The 24644-nt window shown below is 45.4% G+C and overlaps 1 protein-coding gene across 4 annotated transcripts in view; it reads right to left on the bottom strand.

The window, feature by feature from the left end:
- The window catches only part of Dpp6 (dipeptidyl peptidase like 6), an 866060-nt gene that overhangs the window by 336016 nt on the left and 505400 nt on the right, over window positions 1-24644 (bottom strand). The window lies entirely within an intron of this gene.

The following is a 24644-nucleotide window of genomic DNA, read 5'->3' as shown; positions in this document are numbered from 1 at the left end:
CCCCTGGGTCTCTCACCTAGCGGATTCTCTCAGCACCCTCCATGGAAAAACACGTGTGTTTTTTGCAAGGGTGCAGGGTGGGAAGTATATATGGAGATATCACTAAAGGAGGTCAACAGATGGACAAATCTAGGAACTCAACATACTTATCACTTAAGGAGACTAAACTTCATTTCCCTTCAGATTAGGGTGGTCATGTAATTTATGATCGTCACTGGGATTCCTTGAAAAACAAATGGGGCATTATTAATATCTAATGATAAGTACTGCTAGAACAGTTAAATAGTAATAATTATTGTTAAATACAGAGAAAAAAATCTGTACAGAAACAAAAGACATATGACCTCAGTGTAGCTATGCACATCATCAATCTGAGAATAATGTCTTTTATAATGTCAATCATTTCAGCTGATGTTAACTAAGCCAAGATGAAGTAGTGTAGACAGGGTCTCTAAGTAGATACAGCATATAAATACATCTTCATTTCAAATTCATCTCCACAACTGAATGTTCATTAAAAGGTCAAAAACCAATATAACCGACAACACTTGGTTAGCCATGTGCCTTTTATGGCCTAGGCATACCCAGAATATGATATCAAGTCATGGCTGTAACTTAAGAGGATGGCAGGAGATTTAGCTATTGCTTTGCTATTCATCACTATCACTGCTAAATAACACAGGAACATCTCATGCACAACAATAAGTGAACTCAGAAGTACATGGAGAAAGGGAAGAGCTTTCCACTGCACTTAAGTTCCAACACGGGAAGCTGTGGCTTTAGATTTTGCAGGGAGAATGGGGCAGCTTACAGCACTTGGAGATCAGCGTTCATTGAGCTGCAGACAGCTATGAAGGCTGACACCCACATATAACACGCTTGCTTCACGTGATGAACAGAAAGCTAAAGGGACAGCAGAATAACACTCAGGAGAAGTGAGAGGAGATGAACTCCCAGCTAACAAAGGCATCTCTGCAGCAGAATCCTGAGGTATTGGGGGCTGAGATACAGGAAATGGCAGGTGGCAGGTATACAGCAGCAGCCGCACTGATGGCATGGGTATAACTTGTTGGTCATGATGGGAGAGTGGGTGGTTCCACGTTTTATTTTTTGTTGCTTAAAGCAGAGGGGTCAACCAGATGGCCCTCTCACCAGGGAATAGTGAGTACATTCAACCCTTTCCCTTACAACAATCCATCTTTCAACTCCTTTATCAGGCACTTTTTAGAAGTATGCAGAGATGTACAAGATTCGTGCTCCCCCAAACAGAAAAAAATAAAAGCCCAACCAAACCAAAACAACAACAAAAAAGCAAACCAAGATTAGGCAACTAATAATGGTAAACATTTGTAGAGGGGATGCATATGCCAGCAGCTCTTGCTGTAGGGCTGATTCTGACCCAATCCAGCAGGCAACCCCTCCCATCCAGGCTCTCCCCTCCTTAGCACTGTGTGTCTCACAGGTACTACTGTGTGGCTTTGCTAGATGCGAGTGTGATGGATGTAGCCATGAAGTACCAGTGAAGGCTAGATTCAGGGGAACAAGTCTAAGGCACTCCAAGTGAACAACCAATTCAGGGAGATTGTTGTGTGCATGTATGCATGTGTGCATGTGTGTGTGTATGAAAACATAGTCCTACCCTCTGCAAAACCTCTGTTGATCAAACAGACTTTCTTTAGGTTAGCTAGCCCAACTTTGGAAGACTGGCGATTCATCTCAGGGAAAGAAGAGGGGTAGGTACTTCCCAGGACCATCAGGCATTGCTCTCAAGGACTCTCCTCCCCTCCCTCTAGTCTCTGCCTTCTACTGTGCTTGCTCTAGCTTGTTTTCTGTTTCTGTGGGGGAAAAAAAAACTTTGCCTAAGCGCAATTTAAGGGAAAGGGTTTATTTGGTTTACACTTGCACATCATAGTCTCCCCTTGAGGAAAGTTAGGACAGGAACTCAAGCAAGATCTTGAAGGAGAAACCCTGGAGGGGCACTGCTTGGGGCCTGCTCAGGTCCATGTTCAGTGAGCCTTCTTATACAGTTCGGGACCACCTGCTTGGGGAATGGAGCTGCGCACTGAGGACTGAGCCCTCCTATACCTGGTAACCACAAAGATACTTTCTCACATACATGTCCATGGGCCAATTTGATCTTTTCAAGCTCTCAATTGAGACTTCCTTTCCAAGTGACTCTAAGTTAAGTTGAGAGTCAATGCTGCTTTCCCTACCATGCTCCTGGGGCTTTCTGAGTTGTCTGGGCTCCACTTACCCTTTCTCATATCTAGTTAGAAACATCTCAACTTGACTGCTTCATCTAATGTGATTTCAGAGGACTGAGTGAGAGCCGGGTACCTTATCTACCCTCAGCCAGTCAAATCTCCCCCACTCCCACCTAAGCCTGGTCTACAGCCCAGCAAAGCTGTGATCAGAGGTGAGTTGTGACTCTATCGACCTTTCTAAAGAATAATAGAGGCAGGAAAATTATGGACTCCTATAGTTCTCAACATTTCCTTTCGGTCTCTTCCCCCTACATATTCAACCAGAGCTCAAATTAGTTCAGGCTGCAGTGCTACCACTGGTTGTGCCTGGTCTGTTCTCTGAAGAATCAACCCCCAGCTCTATCAAGGGATGCAGTTCAGTGCCTTGCCCAGCCGTCATCAGAGAAGCTTCCTCCTGTAGCAGGGAACAAATACAGAGACCCATGGCCAGACACTATGCAGAGAGTGAGAAACCTTAGCACACTCAGCCCTAAATGGGATGTCTCCAGCAAGTCCCTCCCCTCAGGGTTCAGGGAACCCCGTGGAGGAGGGAGCAGAGTGTAAGGGCCAGAGAGGATGGAGAACACCAAGAGAACAAGGCCCTCTAAATCAACAAGATCAACATATACACAAACTCACAGCGACTGAAGCAGCATACACAGAGACCGCCCGGGTCTGCACCAGGTCCTCTGGATATTTAGGGCTTCCAGTTTAGTGTTTTTATGGGATTCCCGAGTATATGAACAAGTGGCTCTGTGATGTTTGTGCCTTTTTGCCTTGCCCAACTCCAATGTGTTAGTTTTTGTTTTATCTTATTAAATTTTATTATTAGCCCTTAGAAGCCTGGTTGTTTTCAATGGGAGACAGAAGGGTGCGGATCTGGATAGAAAGGGAGGTAAGGAGGAACTGGGAGGAGTAATGGAAGGGAAAACAATAATCAGGATATTATGTGAGGAAAAAAAAATCTATTTTCAATTAAAGAAAAAGAAGGAAAAAGAATGAACCCCAGTCAGTTATTCTTTTCTCTGGAGCTCAGCCTGGCATAGATCCATGTTGATGCAAGGCTTTAAGGACAACAGACTGCGCCCTAGACCCTGCCAAACAACAGCCTGCATCCACAGAGTCTCAGAAGAAAATCTACATCACAACACATCCCCTTGCAAAGGATGGGTGTGGAAGTCGATGGCAGCACTTAAAGCCCAGCAATACAGGCTCCTCCATCAGGTGTGGCAGCCATGTCTCAGCTAATGGCTATTTTCTCCTCAAACACTAAGGCCCGCAGGCCAATGTGAGATGAGTTTCTGTGCTGGGAATTTTTGACAAGTTCAATATGCGAGTTCTCAATGTCAAAAGTCCCCACAGGTAGTCAAAACTAACTTTTTAAGTTAGTAAGAGCTGAGGCTCATCAGCCACTCAAGGACAGGAGCTAAAATCATTTGAGGTCAGATTTATATGAGGGACCAACACCAGATACCATAGTCCAGGATGGAATTGCTGTCCTGAGAAAAGTACCCTCTAGTTAGCTATGCATGGTGGTTAATACTTATAATCCCAGCACTTGAGGAGCTGAGGCAGGAGGATAATCGCAAGTTCAAGGTCAGTCTGGGCTATAGAGTGAGATCTCATCTAAAAGTCAGAGAGGGAAGAAGAGAAAGAGGAAGAGGAGGAGGCCAAGGAAGAGAGAGGGAGGGAGGCAGGGAGGAGAACATCGCCTCTAGAATAATTCTGCCTCCCTCCTTTTGCCTGTGGGTCCCAGAGCACCATCCTGCTCTGCAAACCAGCTCCTTCCCTTCTCAGTCCTGGACAAGTCTTTTCTGGCTTCATCTGCCAGGGAATCTGAAGCATGGTATTAACATATTACAATCCTCCGTGAGATGGGAAGGTGAGTGGGGGAGAGTCTGGGATTGGCTTCCACTGTATCTAGAGATTCAGAAGGAAAGAAAGGGGGCCTCTAGGATGGCAAAGTGAAGAATGAGGCTGAGAGAAAGGATCGGCAGGGGTCAGAGCGAAAGCTGAGAGCAAACCAGATTCCCTGCCGTTCTATTCCAGGATTCTGTTTTATTCCCAAGGGAGTGAATTCTTTCCCTCAGAATGAACAATTTTATAGTTGTTCTTTCTGAAATGGTTTCTGTTCTTTTTCACTTGAACTAGGCAAAATGCTACAGTAAGCCAGTGTCTACTAGTGGGAGAGGCAGTCTGTTCTAGGGACAAGCTCCCACAGAGGTTGCCCACTCCCAGGTTATCCGCCCTGGACACATTAGAGAAAGGCTAAATGGACTCAGTAGGTTGTACACACATACACACACATGTACACATGCATGCATGTGCACAGGCGCGCGCACACACACACACTACTTGATTTGATTTGATTTAACTGGGTTTCAGCAAATTGAACAGAGAAGCTGAAAAAGCTATAGGTGGAGAGGCCAGCAGATGCTCTGTGGAAGCCACACTGGGAAATGCCACATTCGCAAAGCACATACTCCCAGTCTACTGGCACCTACTGACCAAGCCTCCTCTCAGAAGCTTGGTGAGAGATGCAATTGCTCACTTGGCTGAGAATTGTTTTATAGTTTATTTTATTTTATTTTTTTGAGGCAGGGTCTCTCTATATAGCCCTGGCTGTCCTGGAGCTCCATATATTGATCAGGTTGGCTTTGAACTCACAGAGATCTGCCTCTGCCTCCAAAGTGCTGGGATTAAAGGTGCACACCACCATGCCTGGCTATTGGCTTGGACTATTCAACTAACTAATTTGCGAATGTTTAAAAAGACCAGTCCAGCTGTGGTGGTTTGAAAGAAAATGACCCCCGAAAGGAGTGGCACTCTTAGGAGGCATGGCCTTGTGGAGTAGATGTGGCTCCTCCCCCACCTTCCTCTTGTACCCTTCTTCCCCAAGGAGTCCTCTTTTCAATGCACGCCACACATGCTGGCTGCCTTTCTGCTGCTTGGATGCTGGCAGACCAACAGCTGCTTGCTGTGGGTATGCTTAGATGCCTTCCCCACCAACGGTAGGTGAATCATTGCACTTTCTTCTTTGTAAATTGGTACCCGAAGTCAGAAAGGTCCTGGAAGGAGCTGGATCTCTTTTGTGTCATGTTTTCCCAGCCCTGGGATTGGACTTTGCTTTTGCTCAGGGAAGTGCCCATGATGGTAATACACGCAACAGAAAGGAGAGCAGGACTCAGGAGGGTCTGAGGTTTGCTAAAAACACCACCTAATTTTTTTCTGGAAAGAGTGACTCTCTACCTCAGGTATGTTAGGGTTTCTATTGTGAAGAAACACCATGACCATGGCAACTCTTATAAAGGTAAACATTTATTTGAGGTAGCGGCTTACAGTGTAATTATATCTGCAGCCTTAATCTCTACCATGCAACCTAAATTCTTCAGATAGTCTTTAAATCCTGGTTCTGGGATTTGAATGACGACATCTTGGTGGAGCTGGGGGAAGAGTACTGTTGGTTTGCCTAACACAGTTGCTTATTCCAAGGTATTCAAAGTAAACCAGCAATCCAAGAACCACCTACTGCTGCATGCACAGGCTGGGTGAGCCTCGCAAATAGAACTTCAAGTGAAATAATCGGGTTCTAAGCAATATGTCCACAAACGACTGATTCCATGAATATAAAAGCTCAGACTGGGCAAAACCTACAGATCAACTGAATCAGTGAAGATAAAAAAGGGACACATTTCCCAAGCAGGGGACACAAGATGCAGTGGGCATGTACTTGGTACTGGGTGTGGCTGGACACAGTGACCAGGTAAAACATCAGGCAATGAAGCCCTAGGAGCAACCTCAGACTATGCCAGCTCCACAGATACTCCCTTGCTTTCTTTTTCACCTAAATCTCAATGGAAACCTGGTGGAGGATTTCTTCGATCAGACTCTGCCACTTCTGGAGTTAGACATCAGCTAGTGATTCGCTTTTTTTTTTTAATTGACATCAAAAAGAGATATGCTGAACAGGTTGGAGTTTTTCCCAGGCCATAGTGTGGGAAATACTAGGCCAGTGTGGAATCAGAGCTTTAATGTCCAACATGTTCACAGGAGAATGATGCAAATGACAGGAAGGAAGTCAACAACACAAACCTGAGTGCAGGGTTTTCCACTTCACGCCTCTGTTCTACCGTCTGGGTGTGTTTTTTTCTAATATTTAGTCTCTGTAAAAAGCTTGGACATAAATTTCTTTTATGAATCACAGACCATTTACTGTAAGTGGAAGGTTGCAACAAATTATAAAATCAATGGTGTGTCCATCTTGGGTGGAAAAATGGCCTTCTGACCATTGCATTTCCATATTTGGGAATAAATGACCACAAGATGACAAGAATAAATCTTAATGGCATTTAGTAACTGGCATATGTCTATCACTAATCATTTGGGAACTTATAGGATACCTGGTTCCATTTCCCTTTTATTGACACATTGACTTCATCTTCCTCATTTGGTGGCTCTGATCCTGGTGCTAAAAACACAACCCAGATAATAACTGGGTGCAGGATAGGCCTAGGTGAGCAAGACCACATTAGTGATGTTGGCCTAACACAGGCGATAAGGTGGCTGCACACAGTTCCTGAGGGGAACTTGGGGACAAGCCTGGGTTTTGATGTGCAGAAACACACCAGGAGTTGGCATTGTTTCTATCAGTTATTCCTCTCCTTCCTCTCTCTCTCCTCTCTCTGCTGCTGATATTTCTCCACATGGCTCTCAGCTTACTCTGCATGAACACCATGGAGTCCATGTACACTCAACTTTTCCCTGTCTGCTGTAACCATGGTCACAAAAGTGACATCAACAAAGCAGTTTCAGAGTATAGGCTTGGGCCAGAGAAGCCATGAAGCTTAGAGAGTTCAAAACCATTCATTCTGCCATTTATGGGATGGGCCTCTCTGCAGGTTAGAGGGCAGGAGCACTTTGCCTTGAAGTAGATGATGCAAATGACCTGCTGAGTGCCATGCTGTGGCAGTAGCTCAGGACAGAGAAGAAAGGAGGAAATGGGAGAAGAATGAGAAACAAGAGAAACAGGAGCATCAGACCCAGGAGAAGACAGCAAAGAGAGGGAGTATTTAAAAAGGAATGTGGGGAAAGGTGGGGGTCAGGAGAGGAGGGAAGAAAGGAGTAGGTTACTGTAGCCTTTTTAAATAGCAGCTATTTTCATCGTGCATTTTCTAATACTTTCTACCTGAAACAAGGAAAAATTCCACAAGCCAAGAAGTCAAATTAAAGTTCTCTAGGAGCTGCATGTGTCAGGATTATTTCTCAAGCTGACTCCAGGCCGCTCTTGTTTATTTCAGCTCTCTCAGCCCAGCCAAAAGTTCTGTTTTGTTTTTGTTTTAATGACCCAATGTTTTTACTCAGCTTTAGCAAGTCTGAGGACACCTTTCTGGCTGCTGTGAGTAAATTGGCTTTTTAAGAATCAAATGCAGCTTAAGATATTTTAGGGGAGATTTGAGGCCTGAGCATCAACACAGCACACACAACACGAAAGGGAAAGCCGGTATCCCGGCTTGACCTCGGACACTGTGGAACAGATTAAAGGAACTTGCTAGAGAGGAAAGTGGAGCAAGCAGTGATTGTTTTGTTAGAGATTTGGACCTATAAGAAAATGTTGTGGTAATTAGTGTACTTATCTGGATCCAGGTGGAACCTAATTAATGTTTTCATGTATAGCATCTTTGGATAATCTGAACGTTTTTGGACATGAGATATAATAATTCCATATTCCCTAGGACAGAAAGGAACCAACGGATATGTCCAGATATGGGATCCGAAAAGTCTCACATAATTTTCAACATAATGCTAAGGAAATACCGTTAGAACTGCTGGATGTCCATGTGAGACAGATGCCTAGGCCCTCCGGGGCTGGCTGAACAGGGGTCCTTGGGCTGTCGCTGGTCACACAGGATGATACTTAAAAATGCCGCATATGGAGCCATTGTCACCAGTAGTGGCACAAACCTCCATTGCCTGGTACTTCCCAAATTCAGAAAAGTAAGAGTGTGTGATGGTGAGCTTCCAACAGTAAAACCCACCGCTACAGCAGTTAGAACAGTTTGGAAACTTCTCTGTGCAGAAACAAGATTCTGACTGGCAGCTGAGGGCACCAGTGCCAAGTCAAGCTCTTGCCTGGCTCCACAGGGCTACAGCCCCAGAACACCCTTCCCCAGAACACCCTTCCTGGGGATACTCTCCCCCAGGGCACCCTACCACAGGCCACCCTTCCATGGGCTACTCTTCTGTGGGACACCCTTCCTGGGAATACTTTTTTCCAAGGCACCCTACCCAGGACACCCTTCCACAGGACACCCTCTCATGGGTCACACAGAATAATGGATCTCTTAACAATAATCAGAGAAGCTTCCTTCTTTAGTAGATGGTGACTGACACAGAAACCCATGATTGATTAAGTTCATAACATAAGGGACTGTTGGGTGCTCATTCCTAAATGGGGCATTTATATTACCTCCTCCTCCCAAATCTCAGGGACCATCGTGGAAGAAGGCACAGAAGGATTGTAAGAACAGGAGGCAGTGAGTGACTAAATGGAAACTGTATTTTGGATGCAACAGGGTAGCTGCACACACAAATTCAGCAGCTGTGACAGCAACCACACTCCAGTAGAAGACCCCACACGCCAAAGTACATGAACAGCACAAATAGTACTCAATATACATTTTTAAAAAATGATACATATTTGCTAGTGTAGGGAATGGGGTTATGAATCTGGGAAGAGTTGGGGAAGAGAGTGATTATAGTTAAAATACATTGCAAAAATTCTCATAAAAGTAATATAATATTATATGTAAAAACTATAAAATAATATAAAATTCTTCAACTAAAGAAAGAAAAAATATGGGGATTATTTTGGGGAAAAAGGAGCCTGAGGTGAGGAGTAAAGGGAGGCTAATAGAAAGGAAAGCAAACTCAAATATTGCATGTTCTCGCTTATACATGAATTTACATTTGGGTATATGCATCATTTAGGGAGTGGGAGAATAATGGGTCGATATAAGTAAAGACAATTATAAACATGTATAAAATGTCAGAAAGAAGCTTATTTTGTTTACTCACTAAAATTTTTAGTCAAAAAATGAAATAGCATAATTATATAAGTAGTCTTCAAGGGAATCATTAGATAATACTGTTAAAATACCAGCCAACTGAGTCCACGGGATTCTTTGGAACTTAAGCATGTAAGCTAACCTGATTTAGCATTGCCTCTGGCTAACTCAGGAGAGACACCACACTGACTATCATTTGGGCTGTTTCTTGGAAAATGACACAGATGACAGACTGATTTATTCAGGATACAGCCTTGCCATCCCCACACTTCTCCTCCAAGAGAAGAGGGTTGAGAAGCCAAGGACCTGGTCCTGGCAGGACCTAGTTTCTAGCCTTGGCTTGGAATAGACCCAGGAGCAGATGGGCCTGGCCTGGAACTGCAGAACCAAGCAGAGGCAGCTGGAGATGGTCCTGCATGGTTGGCAGACATCAGAAGAAGGAGGTCCTTAATACCCGTCCCGAGGAAGCCAGTTGAACACTAAGACAAATAGAGCCTGACGTTTGCTCTGATGATGGAGGCTTTCTGAGAATGAGCCTGGCTTCCTAGCTTGGAATGTTTCTCTGTGGTCTCTTCAGAGCTGGACAGCTTCCACAGAGGCTACAGGGGAAGAGAGAAAGAGGAGCAGGAAAGGCATGCTGGATGGGCATGGGAGGATTCCTGTTGTGTGATCAGCTGGCTCTGGAGAGCAATCAGTCTTAGGGGAGGGCAAGGTATTCCCAGTTGCCCCCTCATGGCTCTGAATAGGTTCTCTCGGCAATTAACCTCAGGACACCTTCCTCTCCTGGATGCATGTCTTGGCTTCTGTCCTCTTCCAGACATCCCACCAACACATGGCCAAACCCGACCAGCTCTTTATGACTCATGCCAAGTATCCCTGCTCCCACACATGCTGCCGCCTGCATCTCTGGACTGAAGCTGTTTTTCCTCCTATCTTCCTGCGATCTGTGGTCTGTCCCTTCCTAAGCATCTTGTCTTTTCATTGAGAGCATAGCTATTGTCCCCTGCTGAATGTAAGTGTGTGAGTATAGGGCACACTGTCCCCATGCTCTCAGCGTCCCCACCTCTCAGTACCCCCACCGCTCAGTGCCTCACCTTTCTGTGTCCTTATCCTCTCACTGTCCCCATCCTCTCAGTGTCCCCACCTCTCAGGGTCCCCACCTCTCAGGGTCCCCATACTCTCAGTGTCCCCATCCTCTCAGTATCCCCACCTTTCAGTATCCCCACCTCTCAGGGTCCCCATACTCACAGTGTCCCCACCTCTCAGGGTCCCCATACTCTCAGTGTCCCCACCTTTCAGTGTCCCCACCTCTCAGTGTCCCCACCTCTCAGGGTCCCCATACTCTGAATGTCCCCATCCTCTCAGTGTCCCCACCTTTCAGTATCACCACCTCTCAGTGTCCCCACCTCTCAGGGTCCCCATACTCTCAGTGTCCCCACCTTTCAGTGTCCCCATCCTCTCAGTATCCTCACATCTCAGTGGCCCCACCTTTCAGTGTCCCCATCCTCTCAGTATCCTCACATCTCAGTGTCCCCATCTTCTCAGTGTCCCCATCCTCTCAGTGTCCCCATCCTCTCAGTGTCCCCATCCTTTCAGTGTCCCCACCCTCTCAATGCCCCATCTTCTCAGTGTCCCCATCTTCTCAGTGTCCCCATCCTCTCAGTGTCCCCATCTTCTCAGTGTCCCCATCCTCTCAATGCCCCATCCTCTCAATGCCCCATCTTCTCAGTGTCCCCATCCTCTCAGTGTCCCCATCCTCTCAGTGTCCCCATCCTCTCAGTGTCCCCACCCTCTCAATGCCCCATCCTCTCAGGGTCCCCATATTCTCAGTGTCCCCATCCTCTCAGTGCCCCATCCTATCAATGCCCCATCCTCTCAGTGTCCCCATCCTCTCAGTGCCCCACCCTCTCAATGCCCCATCCTCTCAGGGTCCCCATATTTTCAGTGTCCCCATCCTCTCAGTGCCCCATCCTCTCAATGCCCCATCCTCTCAGTGTCCCCATCCTCTCAATGCCCCACCCTCTCAATGCCCCATCCTCTCAGTGCCCACACCACTCAGTGCCCCATCCTCTCAGTGTCCCCATCCTCTCAGTGTCCCCATCCTCTCAATGCCCCATCCTCTCAGGGTCCCCATATTCTCAGTGTCCCCATCCTCTCAGTGCCCACACCACTCAGTGCCCCATCCTCTCAGTGCCCCACCTCTCATGTCCTAATCCTCTCACCATCCCCAGGCTCTCACTGTTCCCAGCCTCTCAGTGACTTGGAGCCATAGAATCCTTCACACACTTGACGCAGTTCTTGCCTCTCAAATCAAATGCATTTAATTTCACCTGGAGAAAGGAAGGCTCCAATGACCCTGGCCTGGTTGTCACATGCCTCTGGACTTAGCACATGGTGGCTAAGCGATCTTGTATTGATTAATGGAAGCTCAGTTTCTGAACCTTGAGTAGGTGGTGGTGCAAGCTTTCGGCAGGTGAACAGAGGATTAAACAGAGTATAAGAGTGCAGAGCAATGCCAGTGTGCACGAGCAGTCAGGATGCTGCAGCACTGTTCACGTGACACTATGGAAAGTTACAGCTCCATGTGCTCCGGTGAAGGCACCGTGGTCTGAACGCGTACATCTCCCCTCAGTTCATGAGTAGAGACCCTGACCAACAAGGCAACCAGGTGGGGCGTGGCGAGGGTGGTACCTTTGCAAATGAGAATCGTCCCTTGTAAGGGTGAGGCATATGACTTTGCTGCCTGCTGTCCACCATATGAGGACAAAAGAGAAGACAGAGACCCACAGGTCAGGAAGAGTCTCCGAAGAGCTTCCCAGGCCTGACCTCAGGCCTCTGTGTCTGTGGACAAAGTTGCCTAGCCTGCAGATTTCTGCTTTATCAGCGGGCTTCCCAGGAAGTTAAAGGAACTGTGCACATGACAGAGCCTCTGCCCCAGCCTCCACAGTTGCCTGCATCATTAAGCTGACACAGTGTCACCACACTGCCTGCCTGTGTAGATGCAGATGTGGCATCCTGGTTAGATCTACTGTTCCAAATGGCCTGAGGCTGGAGGTGACAGAAGCTGTCACCTTGCAAAAAATAACAGCCTGTAGCCCAAAGCAAGAAGCTCACACATTAAATTCTGGGGCCAGAAAATTGTGGGAACATCCATTTGACTTGGTGACAGTCAGGAAGGCTGTCAGTGGTCTGCCAAACACATAGCACCAGCCAGAACACACAATGCTATGGAAACAATGGTAAGCATCAGGCTTGAGTTCATTAACTGAAGCATTGTCCAGATGGTTCATATTAGGCCTGACTCCCTGACTACTGGGGTCACCGTCACCCCATGACCTACTCATCTACTTCAGGCCCATTCCCTCCCTCGAACAAAATTTCTGTACCCAGAACCAACACGATGTCAACTCTGGGATGGCAGCTGACAGGTCTCTCCATATCCAACAACGACAATTTCATCTCTTTCCAGCTATATTTGTGTGACCCCCATATCTGATTATGACAGTGTGGCATCTAGTTGCTTCTTGCTGCCAAGTTCTTTGGTGTGTTACAAGATGGGATTGTGCATGGGACTGTTCCCTGAGAAAATGCTTTGTAGCATCAGATGCTGATGCTGAACCACCCCAGCACATTGTAGAGACTTCTCTAGACACCCATGCTCCCTTTCATGGAGAGCCGACATGAGAAGCCAAGCTGCAGGGGACATGAATTCCTGGCCAGCTAGCCCTGCCTTGCTGTACGGCTAGATGACTCCAGCAGGGGCTATGACAACAAAGCTCTTATTTGCTCACGCCCATCTGTAGGTCAACTCAGGATGAACCCAGAATTCTTTTCACTTGTATGAAACAAGCCTCAGAGGATTCGATTGTACAGGTGAGAAACTAAGGCTCACAGACTGGGGGATTTTCCCAAGGTCACACTGATGTAAAAGAGTCGAGAAGGGCCTTCAGTTCTAAGCCAGACACCCCTCAACAACACCCCTCAGAGGAGCTGACATTTCTGAGAACGAATCTCTTCTCATTTCTAACACAGTCTTCTTCCGGCTGTTCCCTTCACCCCCTCTGCCAGCGAAAGGCCTTATTTGTTTTAGGTGTCTCATGCTAAACAGTAATTCAGAACAAATATCAGTTTAGGCTGACTTTCCTATCCCTAGAGTCCAATGTTCCAATTGATTTCTGCCTTCTCTGGGTTTCTCTATAACAGCGTTTAGGTACTCCATGGAATTCTATGAGGAATTCTCATGTCACAATCCAGCTAAAATCTCTCAACAGAAGTGATCCCAGATTTCTGACTTGTGTTTTCATATGGTAGTCTTGCCTTATTTTTGTCAAAATTAGTAACACAGAGGCTTCCATTTATCTTGTTCTCTCTTAAATGATGCCAAAAAGCTATGGTATTAATATGAATCTCAAGATATGCTGATGGCTTAAAGAAAAGTTACAGCCATTGACTCTAAACTTACACACCATTCCTGCCTAAGGCCTGCCTTATGGGACAATCTGCTGTTTGTTCTTGGGCAAGGCAATGTGATTTAGTCCCTTTGGAACCAGACTTAAAGAGTTAGATATTTTTGATTGGCCCAGAAATTCTAGTGCCTGAAGGCCACTATAATATGACCCTGTCATGGGTTACAGGAGTTTCTAGAAAGATTCCCCTTCCCTGAACAGCTTGCGGGTGAGGACAGGAGGAATTCATGTGAAAGTCAACCGAGATGTGAATGGCACAAAGGATGGCAGAAATGTGAGCTACAAAACCTTCCAGGGTCTGGGGGATGCTCAGCGAGTGGTTAGAGCATTTGTTTCCAAGCAAGAGGACGAGAGTTTAGATCCTCATGGCAGTCTGCCTTCAATTCCAGCCTCACCTTGGAAGGTAGCAATGGGATCCTTGGAACAAGCTAGCTTGCAAGACAGACTAGTCAGATGGATGAGTTCTGGGTTCAGCTAAGAGACCCTTTCTCCATGAATAAAGAGTAAGAATGGGGAAGGCTGCTGGCCTCAACCTTGTCTCCACATGCACACAGGAACCCCCATACAAGAAGCGGTGAAACTGAAAGGATGGGGGGAGGACTGGGGTGAATATGATCCAATTACATTATATTCATGTATGCAATCCTCAAATAATTAATAAAATATTAAAATAAAAAAAGAAGAAAAAGGTTTTGGGACCCTTCCCTCCTACTGGGCTGCCTTGCCCAGGCTTAATAAGAGAGGAGGTGCCTAATCTGACTGCAGCTTCATCTACCATGGCTCACTGACACACAGGGGAGGCCTGCCCTTTTCTGAAGAGGAAAGAGGAGGAGCGGATAATAGTGGGGAGAAAGAAAGGAGGTTGGGGGAAAGGACTAGGAAGAGAGGAGAAACTGATCAGGCTAGAAAAAATTAATTAATTAGTAAAAATAAAAAAACAAAAGGGATTTCCATTTTTCATTCATGGCTATAATAAAAAGATTAAACATTTATAAAATTCACATGTGCACCATCCCACTGTCAATCTTGACTTTAGCCCTCGATTAGAAAATAGCAGGACAATTACTGTGATCACATTGGCAAGATAACCTAGAAAACCAAGCTTGTCAGAATATATTCCATTCCATTTCATGCACCTACAGTAGCAAGGAGTCAAGTTCAATTCTGAAAAGGTAAACTTTTCTTTTGGTTCCATGACACTCAAACACTGCCACCCATTTTAAAATTCCCACATTTCTCCCCAAAGTAACCCATAAATAAAAGAGCAAGAGGAGAACCTCACGGACCTAGAGGCACCCCACTCCACACTCCTGGATGTGCTGATTCTCTCTGCATCCATTCAGAAACACCGCCAGGTTTTTGCTGTGTTCTAGGGATGCACCATCTGATGCATACACCTGGGTAAAGCTCAGGGGACATGGATACTTGGGACTGCACAACCTGCCCCTGTTTGCAGACACTTGTCTAGGACAGCTATCCTGAGCTATTTCCAGCATCTTTATGGGCTGGGATCCACTGTGAGAGTGTGTTTGCTTCTCTGCAGCATTGTGAAGTATTTCCCATGAGAGCAAAACAATTGGAACCTATTTCTAAAAGTCTGGGGTGCATTATGATAATCTCTTAGAACCTAGTTTCTATTTTCCAGGAAGGATCAGGAGCCAGCCCTAATGAACCTCACCAACTAATTTCCAAAGAAGAAGGAAGATGTCCCTAGGTGTCATGCCCATCTTTTTGGGAGAGCATAACCATCCCTCTGGCACTTCACAGGGGAATCCATCTGCATTTAATTACACAATGAGGAAATGCTTATGCAATGGTGAAATGAGAAACTCTAAATGTGGACCAGGGTTCAAGAGCATCTAGGTTAGAAACAAACCAAGGAGAACACGGCTGCCCTCTGTGATCTTCACCTTGGACCAACACAGGTCTTTAAATGGAACTGCAGAGGTTTAACACATGGCTTTCTACTCATAGAAAGAACCTAGGAAATCTTTAATTCCCTTCCTCTACTCCCCTCCCCACCATCATTATGAGGAGGTTTACCTAAGGTCATACAGTGGTCACATGGCATCTACTATCCCATTTCCCAATGCGCTCTCATTTAAACATCTTACTGAAGTTCAGAACTCGGGGAGAGGGTTGTTTTTCAACCAGAGTCAGCACAGAAAAACCTAAGTGGATCCACGCATCTCTTCATTGGCATGAGTGTTTTAGTTAACTATCATAGGCAGGCCACTGCCTCAGAGGTGTCTCCATCCTGACTCCCTATGCTGGAAATCCAAGATATTTCACGGAAAAGAAAATTCAGGAGCACATGAAATCAACATTCCTAGTCATCAGGCCTCAAAATAGAAAACTAACCTGAATTTTTCATGGGACTAAGGAAGTTACAGAGGTATTGGCTGTCTGTAAAAGGAAGGAGGTTTCAGCATGCCACAGCTGACCATTGCTGGGCCCGAGAAAGAAGGTGGGCAGTCTCTGGAAGTGAGGAAGATGAGGAGGTAGATTTACTGAGAGCCTCTATGCAGAACCAAGCCCGCACACCTTGATTTGATCTGAGGGAAGCCCGCCTCAGACATGCCGGCTCCAGAGTGTAGGCAAATGAATGTGAATTTACTGATAGCCCCAATGGCAGGAGGGAATGAACTCATCAGCTGCTGGGTTTTATTTCTTCTCTCTGTGTGCACATGCATGTGTCTGTGTATAAATGTGGAGGCCACCGGATAGTTTTGGGTCTTGTTCCTTGGGTACCGTCACACACACAAACACATACATGCATGTGACAAGCTATATGTATGTATGTATGTATATGTATATACACATATATGTGACAAGCTATATATACATATATGTATACACATATATGTGGCAAGCTATATATGTATATATTATACACATATATGTACACACACACATTGTGGACAGGTTTGACCGATCAGGGAGCCTCAGGGATTCTTCTGATCTCACCTCCCTAGCATTGGGTTTAGAAACACACAGCACTATACCTGTGTCTTTTTACATGGGATCTGGGGAGTGAATTTAGGTCCTCATATTTCTAAGGCAAGTACTTACCACTGAGCTATCTTCTGGTCTACTTATGACATTTGTATTGGACATCTTCTTCTGTTCAAGGACCAAAACTCTAGTCTGTTCCAGAGATGCAAATGTGACTTGGTTTCTACTTGCTGTGAATATAAAGAATCCTTGCCTGTGGCATATCTGAGTTCCACGCCTTCATGTATGACTCCAGATGGGACAGGGCAGTGCAGAAAATTACTTTAAAAGTCCCTTCGGAGGAGTGTACATATCTTTTCACATAGCCCACTCTGGTGGGCAAGGCAGTGGCAATTCCCTCCCACAGAAAGAGTGTTGAGAACAGAGGGTTGTAAACCAAGCCCAGGGAGAGTCCAGGGTGAAGAGGGAGGAGCTCACTGTGACTCTGGCTCTTTCATTTCAGGTTTTCCCCATAACAGGAGGGATTGGTGTGAAGTTTGGGAAGTTCCTCTATCTGCACTTTGAGTGACTTGCTGATTTAAATAATGGCGTATTGAAGAGAAAATGAACCTGCACTCAGCAGTTCTATCTATACTTGGGTTTAAAGAATGCACTGAAAGTCCTCAGCTACACTGCAAAACACAATTAATTTGTACAAGTGATTAAGGGAGGCAGCTTTCAATTTTCCAATTCATTAATCATTGCAGACATGCCTTTTCCCAATAAAGCTGTGCTTTGACAACCTGGTTTATTGTGTTCATTTTTTCTATGTTCTGTAGTTATTGAGAGATGACAAAAACTCTGCACAGACACAGAATAACAGGTGGTAATGACCAAACTCCAGCCGGCCCTCTTGGGCTCCTTCTCAAGAAGGGCCTAAGACTTGAACATTGAGTCCTAGCAGCTCCTTTTCTCTGTTGGCTCAGCAATTGGCTATTTCCAGAACCTGATGCCTAGAGTGATTGGTGGTGCCAACTTCCTGCTGTTCTTGCTCCAGAACGTTCCACAACTACTTAAAACACTGGATGAACCTGGAAGTAGTGACTAACACCTTTAACCTTAGCCCTTAGGAAGCTGAGGCAGGAGGATTGCTGCACATTTGAGGGCAACCTAGGCTACATAATAAGTTCTGGACAAGATTAGACTACAGAGTGAGATACTTTGACTAAAAACAAAAAGGGGGGCTGGAGAGAAGGCTTTGGGGGGGCTGGAGAGAAGGCTCTGGAGGGCTGGAGAGAAGGATCTGGAGGCCTGAAGAGAAGATTCAGGGGGACTGGAGAGAAGGATCTTGGGGGTGCTGGAGAGAAGGCTCTGCAGTTAAAATAGTTGCCGCTCTTGTAGAAGACCAGATTTGGTTCCTGGCACCCACATGGTGGCCAAAAATTGTCTATAACTCCAATTCCAGGGGATCCAATGCCCTCTTTGACCTTTATGAGTATTGTTTAGATGTGGTGCATACACATACACACATGCTCATAAATTCATACATATCACACACACAAGCACTTACACAGACATATAAAATAAAAAAAAAAATCTTGGCCAGGAGGATTAAAGGCACATTCGTTTAATCCCAGCACTTGGGAGGCAGAGGGAGGCGGATTTCTTTGAGTTCAAGGTCAGCCTGGTCTACAAGAGCTAGGTCCAGGACAGGCTCAAAAGCTACAGAAAACCCCTGCCTTGAAAAACCAAAACAACAACAACAAAAACAACAACAACAACAACAACAAAAAGACTTCTTAAAATAATGTTTAAGGCCTGTCAGACTTAGTGATACATATCTTTAATCCCAGAATACAAAATGGAGTGAGCAGATCTCTGTGTTCATGGCCAGCATGGTCTACATAGCAAGTTAACAGGCCAATCAGGGCTACACAGTGAAACCCCATCTCAAAAGAGGTAATGACTGATTATTGAAAATACTTGAAAGGGGAACTAAATGAGAACAAAAAGTTCCAGGGAGTGTAAAGTTAACACTTTATATTTCTCACATAAAAACAATTATCCCAAACTGAACATATTTCTAATGTAGCTTTAAAACATAAGTTTGAATAATATTCCATATTTCACTTTAGGAAGTAACCAAGGCTTAATTAAGGGTAGGTGACAGTGACGCTTAACAAAAAGGACCACAACCCATTTGCTACCCACAATCCCACTCCTCCAATCTCAGTGCTGCAATTTAGCATGGCTTATCTGCACGTCAAAGACTCCTGCAATACTCAACAGGTTCCCCACTAACAGCCTGGCTCTCTGAGCAACTGCAGAAAGGGCTTGAGGCAGATGCATAGCACGGGGACTCAGAGGAAACCGAATCTCCTGAAAAGCATCTGCAGGTGTATTTAAATACATAGAAGAAATTGATCAGAAAGGAAGGGAGGGAAAGGGTGGGGATGACCAGGTGACTTTGAGGTGACAACAAGGACTTCTCCAGAACCCTGCTTCTTCACCTTTGTCAAAATGTACAAATACCATTATCCCCTAAACCACAGAATCCTGTGTTCAAATGCAGACTCTACATATGCACTGAACCTGGTGCATTAAGAGTGACCTATAATCAAAATTTAAAGACACACCAAAAAAACGCAGTTCATCCTGAGTTAAGCAGCATTTACAGATGATTTTGTGCGTGTAGGTGATGCTGGCTTGTGTGGTGGAATTGCAGAAAGATTAGTTCTACAGATTCAGCTAGTGACTGACACCGGAAAAGGGCCACCACCGCCAACCTGCAGACGTGGAGAACTGAAGAGCACATCAAGTGCTTTCAAAACCAGACAGGCGTGAAGGATGCACTTCAGGTCTATCTCTGTAGCACTCCAACTGAACTCCAGAGACTCTTTACTTTGAAAAGGTCATTTGCGCTCTAATGAGAAAGGTAGTGAGGGATGCCCTTGGTGACCTGGAAGTGAATGTCTGGTCTTCAAAATTGCTGGTGGGAAGATTCTTGCACAAAGCCAGGCGGGGGCATTCTAATATCAAAATTCCTGCAGGCAAGCAGGCAAGCCTTGTAGAAGTCTCAATATGTGAGGCTGAACTACAAACCTTCATGTTGTTTTCATTCATTTATTTCTTTATAAAGAGAAAGAATTGTAGCAATCAGCTTGCTTCCCCATGTGTGAAACCGTGCCTTTAATGAGTTTTAATCTAGCAAATGAGTCAGGCTCTAAGGGAAAACACTGAACTTAATTTTTTAAAAGGAAAGGAACAAAGTTTTGCACTCTGTGGGACTCTGGTGCTTATTAGTGCTAGAATTAAAAGTCTATTATGTTAGTCATGTAGAATCCATTTTGCTCTTAACATCCATTGAGTAAAGATTCTGAAGTGAAAATAGATGTTTGATTATTTAGTTACAACTAACCCCACCTCTTTACCTAGCACAGATCATGCCAGGAAGATACAAAAGAAGAAAGAACATGTCACCTCAGTTACTATCAAATACACATGCAGGCATCAAAAGAATCACAGAATTTAATTCATTTTAGGGATGAAAAATATCCCTAGCAAAATACTGGCACTGAAATACTTTCACCAAAGAAGATGCTTGTTGTGGTTGTTTTTTGGTTGCTGCAGTACAAGACCCAGGCAAAGCGGGCGAAGGGTAAAGAGTTCATTTTGGCTCGCGGTTCAAGGCACAGTTCACCATGCTGGGGAGTCAAGGCAGTGGGGCCTTGAAGTCACTGGATATATCCCATCCACAGTCAGAAATCTGAGAGGGATGAAAGGTGGCACTAGGCCCATCTGTATATAGTTCAGGATCCCAGCCCAGGGAATGGTGACGTTCATAGTGGGCAGGTCTTCTCGGGTCAATTAACTTAGGAAAACTCTCCACAGACATGTCCGGAAGCCTGTCTCCCAGGTTTGCCATCTCATCATGTTAGCAATTGGGATTAACCATCACAATATGTAAGCCAGTTTGTGCTTGCTTATTAGTATTAAAGAGTTCCAGGAACCTCGTTACTGTTTTTCAGATTCTACCACCAACAGCTGTCAGGGTACATTATGTTTCTACCTTCATCCCCTTGAGCCCTGGCTTCTACATATTGCTTCACTAAGTCATCCATGAGACCCAATGCAAGGCAAACCTGAAGCCACATGATCTCGTTCATAGCTCACGATCATTACAGTGTCTTATCGCAGTTTCTAGTCATAGATGTTCCCCCTTCGAAGGATCAATTTGAGAAAAGACAGACACTGATCATTAAGTTATGAGAGTTTTGGATTCCTTCCACCTAAGCTATGCCTGCCTGCCCCTATTTCCAACGTGAATGCTGAATTGTGATAGGTCTTGCATGCTTTCCCTGTCTCCTAGCACACGGGAAGCACAGACTTTCTACTCCAGCACCTTGGAGAGCGACTGTAGCCCCATGGTTTATCAGAAAGCAGTCTAGTCCCACTGGCTGGCAGGAGCTGATCACAAAGGTCAGCACTCTGGGCAAATGGCTGATCTGAGGGGCACAGCACAGAAGAAACAGCTTGGAGTATCCTGTGTACCAGAAATGAAGTGCTCAGAAGCTGGCCAGAGACAACCCAGAAACACCTTCAGAGGTCAAGATCTATCGCTAGCTTGAAGAGAACCATGCACACACGTGAGGCCAGCTCTGCTACCACCAGAACTCAAGACAGTCAGCAGTGGCAGCAAATGCATCCCAGAGGCTCGGTGTGCCCAGGCTTGCTTTCAGTATTTTCTCAGTTCATTTAACCACCGGCACAGTCTTTTCAGTTGTATGCCTCTACCATCCCTAATTTGGGAAATCAAGAGATGGAGTACACATTTTGCTTAAGGTTGCCTAGTTACCGCTCGTAAGCCACCAAGACAACACTAAAAACTAGTCAGTGGTTACAGAGAATTGACCTCCACCCAAGGGTATCACATTAGGGACAATGCAGGGGACGTGGGGACCATAGCAGCCTGGAGATGGGCTGCACACTTCTCCAGGAAGGCTTATAACATTGACAGAAGGAGTCGTAGTTTTAACTTTTGTTCTGACATACTCTATGTATCCCAGGTTGGCTCTGTATTTTCAATCCTCCTGCCTCAAACTTCTGAGCACTGGAATTAAAGGAGTGTGTCACCATACCTGGCTAGTTTTCACTTTTTACTACAAAAGTTTCTAAATTTTAACTTGAGATTAAATAAACAAACAAAAACAACATCCATATGGCCTAACTAAATCAGCATCTCTCCCAAGATCCTAGGAGCTGAAGAATGGAGAGGGACCAAGGACAGATGTACAAACATGGCTGGGCCATGTCATGGGGGGAAAAACATGCATCGATATTTAAGGCATCAAAGAAAAGCCATCAGCAGCTGTCTCCCAGAAGTACCCGGATACTGAGAGGAAGCAAAGAATATGTCATATGGGGGTCTGTAAGGTGGGCCAGCTAGCAGAACAAGGATCTGAGTCTGACCTCTGGGATCCACATGGTGGAAGGAGAAAACTGAGTCCTGTAAGTTGTTCCCAGACTTCCCTGCATGAGTTGGGGTATGAGCTCATAGTTCCAAATATACACATAAATGAATGAATGACAATAAAAATTAAAATAGAAACATCTTCCTCCTCAAACTCTCCTCGTGTGAATGGGGCAGTCAAGTGTAACATCCATGAGATGATTTCGAACAATGAACTGTGAAGACTTTGGTGACAGATTCGGAAAAGAAAGAATTTAAAGCTACACAGAAAAGAGGAGACTTGAGACTTGGTAGAAACTCCTGGAAGGATCTCAACCTTTCAGAGGTGTGTGTGTGTGTGTGTGTGTTTGAGATCTCTGGCAGTGAACCCGTAACACCTGATCCCTGAAAAGGCATGGAGTTCAGATTCTTCAGGCTCACTGTAGAGAGCAGAGATGCACAGGGCTATGGGCTTACATGTAGGCACAGTGAGCTCCTAACACTGGGATCTTCACTGTGGGCTTTCTAAATCCTCCCAGCTCCTGGGGCACTCGAATGAGGCTCCACCCATACAGAATAAACCATTATATCATGATTCCCGAGTATCTCCCATAGGCAACAGGAACATGTCCTTCAAGACGTGTGTGTCCAGCAGAGCTGCGCACAGAATATGCTGTGAACCGTGTTCTGCATTCTGCAGCCTCTGTCTCATGCCACTTCAAGCCTGCCCAGGTAACCTCCAGGGTGGTGTGTGCCTCTGTCCCCCTCATCTCCCAGAGACCATCCTCTGCTGGGCCAGCTCTTTGCCATTCTGAGTTTGCAGAGCCACAGAGGTCAAGTTGGCAAGGAGCTCCCTGTGCCCCTGGTTACTTACCCTTTCCCATTTCCATTTTTTAAATATTTATTTATTTATTATGTATACAATATTCTGTCTGCGTATATGCCTGAAGGCCAGAAGAGGGCACCAGACCTTATTACAGATGGTTGTGAGCCACCATGTGGTTGCTGGGAATTGAACTCAGGACCTTCAGAAGAGCAGGCAATGCTCTTAACCACTGAGCCATCTCTCCAGCCCCTCCCATTTGCATTTTAATGTATTCCCTTTCTAGGACCCTTAAGGAACATTTCTAGTTCTTAAGAGATGACAAACCAGGAGGAAAGAAGCTCTTGAAGGAATCCATAGCACCGAACCATTGACAAAGATAAAGCATTCGCTGTCATTTAGAGCAAGTGAAGCGGCCGTCTGTGCACTCAAAAGAACATTACTGGAAACCAAACATCTTGGCCTCGGACGAGGAAACACTCATGCAAGATGAACCATGAGGCCTGCACTAGTATTATCTCCCTTTCCCTTGGCTCCTTCTGTACGGAGCAAGAACTGCAAACCCCAGGAGTCCTGGGGCTCTGCTGACCACCAGCTATGGACACAGGTCCTACTGCCTACAGTGGGTTCAGAAAAGGAAGTGACTATCGTACACTTACTGATACTGGAGGGGAGGCCCTTACCTACATGCTGGGGATAACACTGCTTTGTATTTGAGAAGTGTCAAATTATAGGATATTGGCTCCTAATAAGGAGATACCTTGAAGTCTGAGCCCATGTATGAACAGCAAACTCATTGATTTCATATGGGTCTTGCAAATGGAATGGGAGGCAGTTTCCTACAGTAGCCTTGGTGTTGCGTGCACGTGGAGTGCCACCTGCCACAGCAGGCAAAGTGGGGGCTTTCCTATCTGTGCCATTACAGAGGTGCTCAAACTGTCAGGGGTTGAAACATTATTATGGATTTCTAGATGAGAGATGTGCAGCTTGTACATACACACACACAAACATGTATAATGCAATCTCCATGTACATATAGTCACAGTGTTTGGCACATAATTGCTATTACTACTAAGATGACAGACGACTTGAATGTATGTTTTATATGGCATTTTCCTATTTAAAAATGCCAACGTAAACCCCTGGTGCAGATTTTTGTATCAAGCCTGCGCAGAATGCAATTTGCTTAGGACAAGCTTCTAGACGAAGGCTTTTGGCTTAAGCATATGGGTACTTTCAATGTCCCTACAATACAAGCTTGACCTTCTCTGAGCACTGGCGTTAGTAGTGATGGCTTGACAGAGCACTGAGGAAGGAGGCTTACCTTACTGAAAGCTATGGGGTTTTAAAACACCTAATAATTCAATGAACCAAATATCTCCCTTTGATCCCAATTTGAATTTCCTTGATTACTGCTGTAGTTGAACCTGTGCACGGGTATTCACATGTCTGAGTGTTTTAAGTATACATGGAGTGTGCACACACACGTGTGCATGAGTGTGTAAACTGGAGGACACCTCAGGCGCCACTCCTTGGATGCTGTCCACTTTATGTCTTGAGAAAGGATCTCTCACAGGCTTGGAGTTTGCAGAGTAAGTTTGACTGGCCGACCAGTGGGCCTCAGAGACCCACCTGTCTCTGCCTCCCGACACAGGGATTACATGT

Source organism: Microtus oregoni, unplaced genomic scaffold, assembly GCF_018167655.1.
Source record: "Microtus oregoni isolate MIOR12 unplaced genomic scaffold, Mior012 000064F_ref0000363, whole genome shotgun sequence".
Taxonomy (NCBI): domain Eukaryota; kingdom Metazoa; phylum Chordata; class Mammalia; order Rodentia; family Cricetidae; genus Microtus; species Microtus oregoni.
Note: the sequence above shows the minus strand (reverse complement) of the source record. Positions and strands in the feature narration are given on the sequence as shown.